At 40.7% G+C, this 15,661-nt stretch overlaps 1 protein-coding gene across 1 annotated transcript in view; it reads left to right on the top strand.

Annotated features, from left to right (window-relative positions):
• The first annotated feature begins 2,403 nt into the window (after positions 1 to 2,403).
• Positions 2,404 to 15,661, top strand: part of LRRC2 (leucine rich repeat containing 2) — a 198,285-nt gene continuing 185,027 nt past the window's right edge. The window contains exon 1 of the mRNA XM_036751543.1: positions 2,404 to 2,552. The gene's annotated coding sequence lies outside the window, so the exon portion shown is untranslated. The remainder of the gene's footprint in view (positions 2,553 to 15,661) is intronic.

Raw genomic sequence — 15,661 nt, 5'->3', positions numbered from 1 at the left:
TTTAAGTGAATTGCTATTTTGGGACATGGTCCCACTGGTAAAATGATCAAATCAAAGTACATCGCCACTTTCACGGCTGTTGTGAACTTTTAGGTTCTTCAAAAGTTTGTACCCATTTCCATTGCCATTAGAAGTATATTAGTACCTATTTCCCCATACAACCTGGGTTATTAGGCAGTTAGGTGGCGCAGTAGACAGAGTGCCAAGTCTGGGGTCAGGAAGAGCTGAGTTCCAATCCAGCCTCAGATACCTACTAGCTGTGTGTCCCTGGGCAAGTCAGCAGACCTCAGTTTCCTCATCTGTAAAGTGGCAATACTAATAACTGTACCTCGCAGGGTGGTTGTGAGGACCGAATGAGATGATAATTTTGAAGCACTCAGCCCCGTGCCTGGCGCATAATGTGTGCATGAGTGTCAGTTATTATCATTTTGGATTTTATATTTTAATAAATCTCCAAGTAAGAGCCAGAAAACGGAGACCTTGGGAGGTTAGGTGATTTGTTCAAGGTCACAATGTAGGAAAAGGCGACAAACCCAGAGTCCTGGACTCACATTTAGCATGCGTGCTTTCCAGCTGTGTGACCAGGGTGAGTCACTGAACCCTTCTGTGCCTCAGTTTCCTCATCTTCAAGATGGGACCAATAACATCACCTGCATTTCAAGATTATTGTGAAGATAAAATAACATTGGCCCTGTAAAGCCCCTTGGGAAACAAAGCGTTATATAGCTGTTATTTATTTATCAGTACCATTACCCATTTCTCAGCAGGTTGTAAGGACAGAATGAGAGAGTGTTTGTAACGCTCTTCACAAATGTTACGGCACCATATAAACACGAGATCTCCTCCTGCTCCTCCTCCTCTGTCTGAGGCTGGATTTGAACTCATGTCTTCTCGACTCTATTTACTGTACTACTCAGCTGCCACGTAGAGGTCGAGTGATTTGTCCAGGGTCACAGCTGGTAAGTGTCTGAGGCCAGAAGTGAACTCAGGCATTCCTAACTCCAGGCTCAGTGCTTGATCCCCTGTGCCACCTACCTGGCACATAGTAGGTGCTTAATAAACGCTTGCTTTCTTCCTCAGATGCTTGCTCCTGCATCGATATTTGATTAGTCTTTCCAACATCAACTTTGGTTAATAAATTCTCTATATCCTGGTTATCCAGTCATTTCAGACTCTTCTTCACCCCATTTGGGGTTTTCTTGGCAAAGACACTAGAGTGGTTTGCCATTTCCTTCTCCACCTCATTTTCCAAATGAGGAAACTGAGGCAAACAGGCTTACATGACTTGCCCAGGGTCTCACAGCTAGTAGTACCTGAGACCAGATTTTAGTTCAGGTCTTCCTGACTCTGGGCCTGGCTCTCTATCCATTTGTCTCCTCATATGTTTTTCTTCTGAGTTGCCATTTGGACTCATGTTCTGTCAATTTAGTCAGTATGAAATTACATCTCATGCTTATTCTAATGGGTTTGAATCTCAACTCTGTCACTTGTGTCTGTTATCTTTGTTGCCTTTGGAAAGACATTTAATCTCTCTGGGCCTCAATTCCTTCATCTGGAAAAGGAGGGAGTTGGAGTCTGAGGTCCCTTCCAGCTCAAAATCCCCCATTATAATGTGTTCTCTTCTGTCTTTTTGTCCATTGGAGACTGGGCACTGCTTTTGTAGGTTTCTTGTATTACCTTGTAAATCCTAGTTTCCAATATGCATATATGCGGAAAAATACACACACATGCACATAGCACAAAGTTTTTTTTTCCCCATTCGGTTTTTTTTTTCTTTTTAGAGATTTCCATTCTGTTACCAACCAGGTGACTTAGAAGATAAGTACACCAGTTTAATACAGTTCATATGCTACAATGGAAAATAGCAGCAAAGTCCTGTTGCCTAAGATTAAACATATCTATAGAGAGCCCAAGCTCATATAAAATGCATGAAGTAGCAATAATGTTGCAATAAATAGACCATCAGCATCTATTTTCTAGAGCTTTGAAGGAAATGCCCCTTTTATCTCTTGGTCACTTGGCTTTTTTATTTCCATATTTTATTTACCTGGTTTCCTGTGATTAGAAAACAGCTAAGAGTGTGGACTTTGAGCAAATTTCTTCTCTACCCTCACCCCTTTCCTGTCCCCTCCATGTATTTAACAGACTTCAAAATTTAAATGCATTCTCTTTCCAGAAAAGAAAGGTTGCACATCTGTATGAGAAATCCACAGAACCTCAGGTTTCATGTCCCCAGCCTGGTGGCTTTATTATTTCCTCTGTGATAACACTCTCCTATTAAAGCCTTGTGTCTCATGCTGAGTTGAGTCATAGAGGGTGGATATTTTTTTCCTACACATGTCCCTTCTCTAAGACCACAGATCATGTTATCAGCTTACAAATATAGCCTATTAGCGAAGCGGTAGGGCAAATCATGCTGCAAAGTTCAAGCCGCTGGAGCTCAGGAGGAGCCAGGGCTTGCTCCTGCAATTGTAAACAACCTCAGTGGCTCTAATTAAGCTGCTGGCGGTGTGCAACCTGGAGTGCTGGACAGAGGTGCTCTGTAGTTACTGGTAAGTGACACTTTTTGATGTCTTTTGAGATTTCAAGTGACCATTACGGGGAGGAATGAAAAGCAGACTATTCAGAGTTGCTGCTACTAAAACGTAAGGAAATAAAGACACACCAGTGGCCCGACAGTATCTCATGAGCAGGGTGGTGACTGCTTATATACTTGAAAGCTATTGTATTTATCTCTGAAGGGAGTCTCCTATCGCCTGAGTTACGTGTACTTTCCCAGGTTCTTCTGTAGTGACCCTAGAACCAAGTCTAATTTTAGGTGTCTTCTCAGTACAAAAGAGAAGTAGAAGGGTTTCACAGTTACTTTTATATTGGTCATGAGCTTATAATTGAGTTGGAAAGAATGTTAGGACAAACAAACACAGGATTCTGGAGACTGCTGATGCATCTTAGAAGAAATTCAGTGAATTTCTCTGCCTAATTGAATAGGTAATGTAGAAACTTTATGCTTTAGGAAGCAAGAGTGATTAAAAAAATTCTGAGTGTAAAGTTCTTCCCATTTGGAGATAAATCAACCCAGTTTGTGTCCCATTGTATGCCCTGAAAATTATATCTGCTAGCTTGGGTGAGAATGGTGTCCCCTAAAGTGAATTGGCAGTCCTGCATAAAATAGAGCTTTGTGAATTAATAATACTACTGTGTAACATCCTCTTCTGTTCAACAAAAGACACATTGTAACTTAACATCTAAATGCATCCTCTTGATCCTTCTCACACCGATCTTTTGAATGGCTTCATCTGTTGTGTGGTGGGAGAAAAAATCCCAAACTGATATCTTCCAAGTTTCTCTTTAGTCTAACCACTAATTGCTGGTATTAAGTGTGACTTTTCATTTTCTAACTTACTAGTTATTCATGAAAATGACTTAAACCCCCAGGACAAATCTCTGGTAATATGGTAAGATCAGATTGCATCTTTTCCCCTTTATGGAGGTAATGATTGTCATCCTTTGTGCTTGAAGGGGACCATAATGACTTCATTATGTTGGGGTCAAGGTACAGTGTGTCCCATTGTGGCTGAGGAGACCAACATGAGCTCAAAAGACTCTAAAACGGGTCAAGCACAAATAGTCCATATAAACATTTGGAGTGGAGATGTCTCTAAATTTGCCCATCTCACCTTCTTTTGAGCTACTGCAAATATTGAGGTTATATATAATTATAGAAGGGACATAAGAGGAAATCAGTACTAAAGCAGTATAGCGCGGTGCTAGACTTGGTGCCAGGAAGAACTGGATTCAAATGAATCTTTTGACACTTGCTAGCTGTGTGGACACTAGTAAATTATCCCATCCCTCTAGGTATTATTTTCCTTACCTAAAAATTGTGGATAAAATACTTGTAGTACTCACGTCCCTGGGTTGTTGTGAGGCTAAAATGAGATAATCTACATAAAGGGTTCTTCATATTTTAAAAGGCTTTGCAAATGCTGGTCATCATCATTATTGGCTGTCTCCTTTGGAAACAAGCGATTACTTCCCTATGTGTAGGAAGCAGTCTTTCACTTTTAATGGGCCTTGTCATTAGAAAAAATGCTTGCAAATTATTTGTTCAGAACTTGAAACTGCTTTCTTTTCTCTCTTCCTTTCCTTCTCTCTTCCCCTCCTTTCCTTCCTCCCATCCTATCTCCTCCCTTCTCCTTCACTCCTTCTTCCTCTTCCTTCTGATTCTCTCCCTCCCTCTCCCCTCCCCCTCTTTTTTCTCTGGTCTTCTCTCCTTCCCCTTCCCTCCCCTCTTTTCCTTCTCTTCACCCCTCCCTCCACTCACTCTCTCTTCTCCCTTCCCTTGCCTTCCCTTCTCTTTCTTCCACTCCATCCCTCATTCTCCCTTCCCCCCCACTTCTTTCCCTTCCCTTCCATCTACTCCTCTCCTCTCCATTGCCCTCAGTCAGTCAATCACATTTATTAATCACCTATTAGGTGAAAGGCACTGTACCAGTGTGAGGCATACAAAGGAGGGCAAAAGTCCTGGCTCTAAAGTCTAACGGGGGAGGCAGGTTGGAAACAACCATGTACATCTGAGCCCTTTCATGGAGGCAAGATGGAGATTATATACACAAAGATTGTAGGAGGGATTGCGGGGTGGTCTGGGGTGCCTAGAGGAGGGGTTTGTGGAGGGTCTTGAGGAGGAGTCTAAGGAGGACTGAGATGAGGTCAGACTCCAGGGTGGGCAAATAGCTGAAGGCTACCTGGAGATGAAAGATAACAGAAGGCTAGGGTAATAGGGCTAGGGCCTATTATCATATTTTGATGAGGATTAAGGGCGGGAAGTGGATGGACAATAGAGGGCTAGGCTAGATGGAGATTTGGGCCTAATGATAATGTTAGGTTTATGGACTTAGGGGAAGGCCAGATCTAGTTGGAAGATTCAAGGACAGTTCAAGGGGGCTCCCAGAGACTGTATTCCAGATTCAAGGGGGTTCCCAGAGACTGTACCCTCATCATTTGGACATACTGAGTTTAAGATCCTCATTGAACATCCAGTTTGAGATGTCTAAGAGGCAGTTGGAGATCAATGTCTGGAGTTTAGGGCTGGATAAATAGAACTGAGAATCATCAAAATAGAGATGATCATGGAAACCATGGGAACTCATGAGATAACCAAGTGAAATAGGATAGAAGGAGAAGAGGCCCTGGGGTGGGGGTGGGGGGATGACACTCATCTTTAGCAGGTTTGATCTAGCTGATGATCTAGCAAAGGAGGCTAAGAAGGAGCAGTTAGACCTGCAGTAGGAGAGTGAGGATAGAGTAGCATCATAGAATCCTAGAGAAAATAAGGTATCCAGGGGATGAAGGTGATTGACAGTGTCAAAACCCGCAGCAAGGTCCAGAAGGATGAGGACTGACAAAAGCTCATTAGATTTGGTAATTAAAAGATTGGTTATCTTTGGTGATCTGGTAACTTTGGGAAAATCCTCCCTTTTTCTCCTCCTGCCCCCTTCCCCCACCTCCTCTCTCCTTCTTCCTCTCCTCCCCTCCCCTCTTCTCATCTTAAATTGTTCATTTGCTGACTTAAATTTTTATACTCCCTTTATCAAGTTTCAATAAGAGAGTGATTAAAAGTCTCCCTACTCCCCTGACCCCAAGCACTTTACTTCTTTTTTTGAATGACTTTCTTCACCTTCTGCCACTTATATGAAGAAATGAAAATCACTACCCCTTTCCAGCCCTTGTTCCATTTTCTTCCTCCAGTTAATTTCTGACTGTTGCCCATCTGTGGGAATGGTATCTCGAATTTAACATTGCTTATTTATTTCTATATGGGCTTGCCTACCTGTTTAATTCCCTGCTTTTTGGATATTTTGCACATCAGCTAATTTGCCTAGTCCTTTTTTCTGTTTAAATCTTTATTTTCAAGAGAAATTAAAGTCCGATTCTGTCGAAGTTCTAGCTTTACTTACGAAGCAGTATCATTTGCTTTCTAGAATATAGTATTTTGGGAGGTAAGATGATTTTCTTTTCTCTTTAATATATTATATCCCAGCATTTTCTTTCATTTATCTCTGTCAATAAATCATACTGCGTGTTTTGAATTAGCATCTTTTGATACGTAAATTTATTTCTCTTTTTATTTATTTCTTTATTAATGAAGTTCTGGACCACGGAGATTAGATTTCTATATGAGTTTAACTTGCTGTTCTCCCCCAATGGTGTTATATGGATTCAATTAATTTGTATTCATCTCCTCTTTTTAATACTTTTAGAATTTTACTTATTTATTTGTTGAAATGTGGTATTCAGATTTTTTTTATTCATCATGTTTTTTTGACATGCCAACAATTCTTTTCCATTTGTTTGTTTTTAACCAGGTGCTATCTTTAGGGTCATTTGTTCTGGTTTGTCGAGGCCTTAATTGGTCCAATTTTTCTGCCTTTTGTTTTGAAATACCTCACATTTGTTCTTGAAATTTGGCGCTTTTGTTGCTTTTTTGTTATTCTCTTTCTCAGAGCCTACTGATTTAAGATTTTCCACTCTGTTCTAAGCCATCAATTTAATATTTTTCTTTTGCAATCTTCTTTGACAGATTTCATTTCCATTGCCATGCATATGTATATATGTATGACGCCTTCCTTTAAGTCCTTTATTGCACTTCTAAGGCACTCTGGGAGTTTTTATGCTTGTTCCACTTTGTCTTTTTGGGATCTAATTGTAGTAGTAGAACTATTATTTCCTTCTAGAAATGTCTATTCTCTTTCTTCTATTTTATAATATGGCATTATGTACTAGATGGCCAGGTGGCATAGTGGGTAGAATATTGGATTTGGAGTCAGGAAGATCTGGGTTCAAATCTTGCCACAGGCACTTAGTAGCTGTGTTACTCTGGACAAGTCATTTAACCTCTCAGTTTCCTCATCTGCAAATTGGGGATATAGCACCTACCTCCCAGGGCTGTTTTAAGCATCAAATGAATTAACATACGTACAGTGCTTTGAGAACTTTAAAGCACTGTATAAATGGTAGCGATTGGCTGCATGCTGTCAGTGCATTGAGATCTCGTTTCAATTGCTTGTCTCTTTAGTCTTTCTGTAAGTTTTTTCTATAAAGTTTTACTTGCTAGAGTTTCTTTACCATCCCTCTTGCTGGTATGGGCAGCTGGGTCACAAAGTGGACAGAGTCCTGGGCCCGAAGTCAGGCAGACTCATCTTCATGATGTGACTTCACCCTGTTTGCCTCAGTTTCCTCATCTGTCAAAAGAGCTGGAGAAGGATAAGCTGAAGCTCCAGCATCTTTACCAAGAAAACCCTAAATGGGGTCACAAATAGTCTGAAATAACTGAACAACAACTTACTATTTTTTTTCCTTATTTGGTACATTTGTTACTGTTTTGAAATTATGAAGCAGAGTTTGTCAAAAGTCTTCCTCATTTAACCATAGGAATGTACTTATGTAATGTTGAAGCACTCAGGCCAATTTTTAAAGGTTTTTTAAAATGACAGTTTAGCTTAATAAAGTACATACTTTTTGCTAAAGAGCTTAACCATCATATGCTATAATTTTTCTATTAAAAAGCCAACTCACTCTGTTTCAAATATGGATTCTAAGCTGTGTAGAGCATCACATTCTGAGCCTGGTTTATTGACCACAAAAGCTTAGGCAGAGTCTCAGATGGTGGGAAGGGAGCCCTAAGGTCCTATTTCAGAGAAGGAATGTAAAGAGATCCAGGTGGCTGTGTGGGAATTGGGTCATTGCTCATTGGCAATGAGAGGATGTTTGGGTTGTCCTGTCCTGAGGACCCAAGTCCTAAGGACGAGTCAGGTTTGATCCCGAAGGCCTGACACAGGATCATAGGACCATAGATCTATGATTCATAGCAGGAAGGAACTTAAGGTCAACTAATAAAATGCCTCATTCAGCAGATGAGGAAAATGAGTCAAAAGGCTGCAGAGGTAGTAAGTGATAGAGGCGTATTTGTGTTCAGGTCCTTTGGCTTCAAAGTAGTTTGACATAAGGCAAGAAAAGACTGTATGACAATGACAGTGACAACGGAAAAGAAAGAACAAACTCAGGATAATTTCAGAGCAGCGTGATCATGGCAGATCTATTATTCTTAGTTTACGTATCATTGCTAGGCTGGGGCTTCTTCCTATGTAAGGATAGTAAATCCCCTTAACCTCTGTGTACCTCATTTTCTTCATCCATGAAGCGAAGGTGTTGAACTAGCTGCCTTGGTTTACACAGTCAGAGTAAAGCGGCGGGCTGAATACATACCTTGTGGATTCTGGGTAATGTTGCTGTCTAATGCAGGTATTTCATCCTCTGAGGAGGGATCTTTCTCTCAGTCACATTTGCTCTCTACATTGCCCCAACATAGCTTTGGCCCCTGTTCGTTTCTTTAGGCACACTATATGAGTGTATATATGAGTCAGATGTATGAGGTAGTCTGGCTCTTTTCCACTGGGATATGTGTTCTGCTCTCCTTTCGTAGCTCTCCCCTGCATATTTAAAAGCTTTTATGCAGTTTTTAACATCCAAACAGAATCAGGAGACTCTTGCGGCTTAGCTCTTCTTAAACAGGAGATAATAGGGTTGAACATGTTTTATAAGTATTGCTAAATGAAGAAGTGAGGTAGGGAATGGAGCCCAGGGGAGTGCTAAATTGGTTGTAGTTAGTACTGAGAGAATATCATTAGATTTCTTATGTTAGGAAAGAGAAGATGACTTGACGTTCCTCTTATTGAATCTCTGCAATCCCCTCAATGACCCAGCAGAAGCCATAGAGTACTAGACTGGGTATTGACAGATTGCCTTTCTAAATTGGGCTCCATATTGGACAGATCGTTGCTTGACAGGGATGTTGTGAAAATGAAATAATGTCTGTGAAAGTGTTTTAGGTATTTATGGAAAGATTATTTATAAATGCAGTTCTTTTTTTTAAACCATTTGCCTACACATACCTTTACTGAAGTGGGTTGCCATATTTCTTATCTAGCCATAGGCATGCTGAAGAGCAAACCTAGAAACAAGGGAACCTAAGAAAAATGAAAAATATGCATTTGTTTCACTTACCCTTCAAGGTAGGGTTTTTATTTTTATTTAAATGTTTTTGGGGGGGAAACTGGACTTATAGTTTCACTAAAGATTATTTTTACAAGCATTTACTTTTTCTTCCTCTCACTCTTCCCTTCATTCAACAATAATAGATGAAGAAAGGAAAAAAGGAAGAAAGGAAAGAGACAGAGAAAGAAAAAAGGAAAGAAGGAAGGAAAGAAGAAAGTAAATAATGAAGGAAAGAAGAAAGAATGGATTGAAGAAAAAGAAGAAAGAAATGAATGCTATAGAAAGGACAGAAGGAAAGAAAGAAGAAATGAAATAAGGCAGGAAGAAAGAATGGAAAAAAGAAAAGAAGGAAGGCAAGAAGGAAGGAAGGAAGGGAGGAAGTAAGGAGGAAAGAAGGGAGGGGAAGGAAGAGATGGAGGAAGGAAGAGAGGAAGTAAGTAAGGAAGAGAGGGAGAGAGGGGAGGGAAAGGATGGAGCAAGAAAGAGAGGGAGGGAAGAAGGTAGGAAGGAAGGGAGAAAGGAAAATAGGAAGGAAGGTAGAGAAGAAGATAGGAAAGAAGGAAGGGAAGGAGGGAGAAAGAAGGAAAGAAGGAAGAAAATTCTTATAACAAATATGCATACTCCTGCAAAGCAAATCCCCACATTGACCATGTCCAAAAATGTATGTCTCACTCTGCATTGTAAATCTGTTACCTCTCTGGCAGAAGGTGGAAAGTACACTTCATCTTTGTTGACCTATAATTTCCATGGTTTAGAGAACTCTAAGCATAGCAGCTTCTTCCACAGATGCAGATTGATAACTCCCTTGCAATTTTTAATTGCAGTGTTGTCTTGTGTGCTAACACATTAAATGACTTGAATGTGGTCAGCCAGTTAATGTGGAGAGGCAGTGTGGTGCAGTTGGAAGAGCCCTGGGTTTGGAGTCAGAAGGCCTGTGTTTAAATCCTAACCTGCCATTTACTGCCTGTGTGACCTTGGACAAGTCACTGAAACTTTCTACATCTCACTCTTCTTAGCTGTAAAATGAGGGAGTTGAACTACGTGACTTCTAAAGTACAGCTCAGCCCTAAATCCGTCAGCTTTTGGGTCAGAGGCAGGTCTCTAACACAGGACTTTCTGACTCCAACTCTGACATTGTATCCACAACAACATTTTGCCCTCCCCTAAAACAAAGGAAATGAATATTAATGGTATAAATAACATTTTGCTGACAGACATACCTGAAAGCATTGGTGCTACCCATTGTCTTTTTCCAGCAGCTTCTTGGAACATAGAAACAGCAACAGCAAAAAGAGATTAATTTCCTAAAAAAGAGATATCTAGTCATCCCACCTTTGACTTACATACTTTATTTAAGCTGTGCTTAAAGTAGGTGGACCTAAGAGAGCTAAAAGGCAAAACAAGAAAAGTTAGAAGTTAATGGAGTTGGAGGAGTAAATTGGGGTATTTTAAGCTCTCCACACTGAAGTGATGGATATAAAATATTTAGCAACACAAACACCAGCAGGTTTACCTATTCATATCGGCAAGCCATTTGTGGTCAGTGTATACAGGAAGAGGAAAATTTAGTATTTGATTTTCATACCCCTACTTGGCTCTGAAGTTAGTGTAGTAACTACAGCAAAAACACGCCACTTGGTCCATAGAGAATACATCCCTGCTAGGCCATACCAAACCCATGCACGTACATAAACCCGCCATAATGGGCTCCTTTCAGTCTTCTTTAGGGTTCTAAGTTGGGGGCCAATTCTAGTGGTCCAGATCTATATTTTGCCACTGGGGCCAGGTGGCTCCAGAGGAGAAGGTGAGGCTGGTGACTTTGCACAGCCTTCTCCAATCCACTTGTGAGTCACGGCATCATTTCAATGCCATTGGTCCTGTTCAAAAACAAAGGACAAACAGCAACAGCAACCATTTTTTAAGGTGTCAATTTAGTGTTTGAAATGGGCGGGGCGGGGCATACAACACTTATTGGTGATTCTTTCTATTGAAATAGTAAAAACTGAAAATCTTATCCTAGCCATATTTCCATACTGCAAATTGGAAGAACAAAATTAAAATGCTTCTGTAAACATGATATCTTGTTGATATGCTTAGAAACAACTCAAATCTTCTTGTAGTAATATCTAGCATTTATATAGTATATTAACACTTACAGTTTACAAACATCTCATTTTATTATCATAAAAATACTGTTTTCATTTTACAGATGAGGAAATGGAGTCAAGCAGAAGTAACTTGCCTGAGGTCCCACAGCTCCTAGGTGTCTGGGACCAGATTTGAACTTAGATCTTCCTCACGCTAGGTTTTGAGTTCTATCCGGTGCATCACCTGGCTGATTACCTGGCTTCATCATCTTTTTTTTTTTAAACATATTATAGAATAGACTCACAAAAGTCTTGTGAACTTCAGTTTTTTTGTGGTGGGTTTATGTATATACATGGGTTTGGTAGGGATATATTCTCTATGGTACAGGTGATAATTTTTTATTGTAGTTACTATGCTAATTTCAGAGCCAAGTAAAATAATGTCAGAACTGGTGACCGCACAGGCAACCAACTGAAACATCTGTGAGAGATCCAGGCCTGTGTTTGGACCCAAATCTAAGTTAGCTGGAGGATTGTACAAAGGTAATAGAAGATCAAAGATTTAGAGCTAGAGAAGGCCTTAGACACCCTTTATTTTAAGCCCTTAATTTCATAGAAGAGGAAATGAGCCCAGAGTAGTGGCGTCTTTTCCAAGGTTACACGGGTATCAAATGGTATGATCAGGATTTGAACCCAGGTTCTCTGACTCCAAACCCAATGTTATTTTTACTATACCATGCTACCTCTTTATGGGACTGGTTGTGGATTGTATTCCTATTGTCTAAAGTCAAATCTAGTTAAATGTAGAGCTGGCTCCCAGGTGGTGAATTTTTTGGTCACATCAGGTCACAGATGTAATATGCTACTTGATGCTGGAACCATTTGTTTCCCAGGTTCAGTGTAGCGATGTTTTAGGTAATGATAATTATGCAAATTCAGATTTCTCCCCAGTAGAGTTTCTTTTTCTTTCTACCAACCAACAAAGCATGAATCAGTCATACAATCAAACCAAAAGCAAACAGGAAGGCATTTAGTTAGAATAGCAAAATACACAGCAAAGGAAAATAAAGTAGTAGATTGATTTTCAATTCCCCCTTCACAAGCGGGTACAAGCTCTCATCAACTGACTAGTTGATGAAGGAATGGAACATTTCCTGAAAAACTCCTGCTTGTTGGGGAGGAAGAGCTGTGATCCAACTGGAATGCCCTTCAGGTCTCTGCTTTCTCACAGACAAGCAAGCCTGTCAAGCTTCTCAGTTATATGTCTCACAGCTATTTTGGCATGAACTGAGCCTCTTCCTTGTCTCTGATGTCCCACTCCTCACAGTGTCCCCTCCACTGGGCTTACAAAACAGAGATTCACTGTCCAAAATCTACTGTTCTGCTACCGAGTGACTGCTGCCATCTACTGGAGCTCTCTGTTCATACTGTGGTTTCTTGGTGGTGGGTAAGAGCAGTGGTGAGATTGTTACCACCCTTTCATAAGATTGCCATGGGACAATACACTTTAGGAACTCATCAAAAAACTTTTTGGCTCCTTTATGAGTCAGATCCACAGCCAAATCTAGATAACCCCCTTCAAAAAGGTGCCTACTAGACAACTGTTAAGATGTTTTCTGTTGAATCCCATAGGCTCCCCTCCACTCCCAGTGGAAAGTTCTGCTCCCATTCCTAGCTAGGTTAGGATGAGTAAATTCCTTTTAACTTCTGCCACCATCCTCAATATTCTCAGAGCTTCTGGCCCACACACTCAGTCTTATGTCTGTGTATGGTGCAAATGAGATGCTACCATCTCCAGCCCTTAGTGAGTCAATCTCTGTAAGTAGCTTCCATTCCCTTGGGGCATCCATTAGATGAAGTATTAAGAAAGGTTGTGATTTAAGTTGGTAGAGGTATTACCCATACTGATAGATCCTTGAGGCGTGAAAGTAAATTATATTTTAGAACGTGAGAGTTATGGTACAGTGAATCTCAATGATCTAAAGCCTAGCTTCCTACAGTCTTTGACCAAGCAGAATTTTTAAATTGCAGCCAGCTTTTAGAAGAAGGAACAAACAAGGAAAAAAAAACTTATCCGGTGTTTAATAAATAAAAAAGCTCCCATGAGATAACAAAAATCATATTCTAAGATATCTATTGGGTTAGTATAGATTCATCCTAATTTCATAGAACTAAATCCATAGCTCTCCAACATCTATGATCATTACTGTGGAAGGACGATTGATGCTGAGAATAATGGCACTGAGTGAGTGAGGTACAGCATGATCCTGAATCATCCATTCAGTTACCACTTTGGGGCCTTCAAGTGTGCATCCAAGATGATGGGGTGGAGATTCAGAACATGCAAAATATCAGAAACATTCAGAGATGTTTCTAGAAGGCTAAATCATTGAAGATCGAACATTGCCAGAAGACTTACCTCTGTCATTCGGGGATAGCATCAGGAAACGCTGAAAGGCACCAGACCCCCTGGGAATAGTAATAACCGACATCTATATGCAGCATTGCCTCCGGACTGCTGCAATTTGAATTCACAGTTGTGGGCTGGGTCAGAGGGTGACCGCGCCTTAGGTGGTAGGAGTAACCTTTTGGTGAGTTGCTACTATCACAGCTCATGACCCTCTACGGTTGTGCTCCCCACTAACATTTAGTCATAGATGTAATTAACAATTTGTTCTTGTTGTTGGGTCATGTCTGACTCTTTGTGGCCCCATGGAACATAGCGCACCAATGCTGTCTATGGAGTTTTCTTGATGAAGATACTGGAGTGGTTTGCCATTTCTTTCTCTACTGGATTAAGGTAAACAGATTAAGTGACTTGCCCAGGGTCACACTACTAGTGTCTGAGGATGGATTTGAACTCAGGTCTTCTTGACTCTAGGTCCAGTGCTCTATCCATTGCACCATCTAGCTGCCTCTAATCAGCTCTTAGCCAAGGACAGCATAGTAAGAAGGGTAGGCATAAAACTTTTCTTGGCCCCATAAACCTCGGGGGCATTTTCCCACAAATACATACTGAATCCATGGCACAAGTGGGCTCGAGCTTAAGAGGATACTGGTAGTGAGAGAGTGTAGGATAGATACACGTGTGAAGGACAGCTCACAGCTCCTGACACCGTAGGGCCTGGAAATCCCTTCTGTCTTTGCAGAGGCCTCATAAAGTAACCTTGGGTGCAGTATCTCTTCTGAGAAGGCAGCTTGGCTGGAGTCCCAGGGACTGCTCCCTTCTTACAGAGACAGTGTCCATCTGTATGTATACTATGCTGCACCTTCGTTGGCTACCTCTGACCGCTCCTTGAAGCTGCTACTTGCTTTAGGAGACTGTCTCTCTGATACTGCTTGTCTGGAGTGTGTGTCTCTGCTTCCTGAATTGTACTTTAAACTCTGTCAAGAATAGCTGATTATATTGTTCCCCTCTGGACAAATTGTCCAGACCCTATTGCCATTGAGAGTTAGGTGACAGGACAGGAGTCTCCCCTCCCCCACTATATTTGAAGATTTGAATCAAAATGCTGAGTTGAACTCAATGAATTTTTGTAGCTGACGAACCTGTTCAAAAAAAAAATAGCGTCTGGAAGATGGTGGGCAATGGTCATGAAGTGTGAAGACTGCCGAAGAGAACCTGGATTCAGGGTTGTGGAGGATTGTGTTTGAGCAAATAAAAACAGAACAAAACAGCAAAACAAAGCAACAACCCTGCCCCCAAATCTCCAAAAACCAAAGCACTGTGAAACAACTGCAGTAGAAACAAACTAATAGATTAGGGTCACTGTCATTTTCTTTAAGAAAATCGGTCCAAAGCTCTAGGATATCTCTATGTCTATTTTTGATTTGTGTTTGCCATTCAGTATATTCAGTATAGCTTTTAAAAAGCACATTTTACCTTTCTTTCATTTTTAGTGCACCAGCACAACTGCTCCAAACCTTGGAGGTCCTCCGGCCTTAGCTATTTAAAAACCCCAGAGAAACAGCCAATTTATTTTCTGAGTTGTGCCTTTTTGGGTTCAATCAGACAGGAATTGGCACCTCATAAAGAAAAGTGGCATAGGCACATCTTTACAATTAGTTTAACACCTCATTATTACCTTGTGATAAAATTATCTGCCTTCTATGACTACTTCAATTAAGTTGAATTAAGTCAGGAATTACATCTTTTTCCCCCTCTAGTATACAGTACTTTAAAATTTGTAGAATGCTCTAACATTTAATGTTTAAGCCTCAGACCAATCCTATAAGAGAGGTGCTACAGATATTTTTATCCTGCTTTACAGCTGGAGAAATTGAGACTTAGAGAAGGCTGTCACGTAACTGGTAAATGTTTAGAGGTGAGATTTGAACCTAGGTTTTTTGACTCCAGGTCTAATAATCTATCTACCCTGTCATTCTACCATATCTTGGACTTGGGAGAAAAGACTCAGAGATACACCCATGTCAGAGAAACTCTTTTTTTGGGAACCCCAGACGGCAGAAATCAAATTTCAGGAACTCAATTGAATGTCACCTAAGTCACCCAGGCTTAC

Source organism: Trichosurus vulpecula, chromosome 1, assembly GCF_011100635.1.
Source record: "Trichosurus vulpecula isolate mTriVul1 chromosome 1, mTriVul1.pri, whole genome shotgun sequence".
Classification (NCBI taxonomy): Eukaryota; Metazoa; Chordata; class Mammalia; order Diprotodontia; family Phalangeridae; genus Trichosurus; species Trichosurus vulpecula.
Note: the sequence above shows the minus strand (reverse complement) of the source record. Positions and strands in the feature narration are given on the sequence as shown.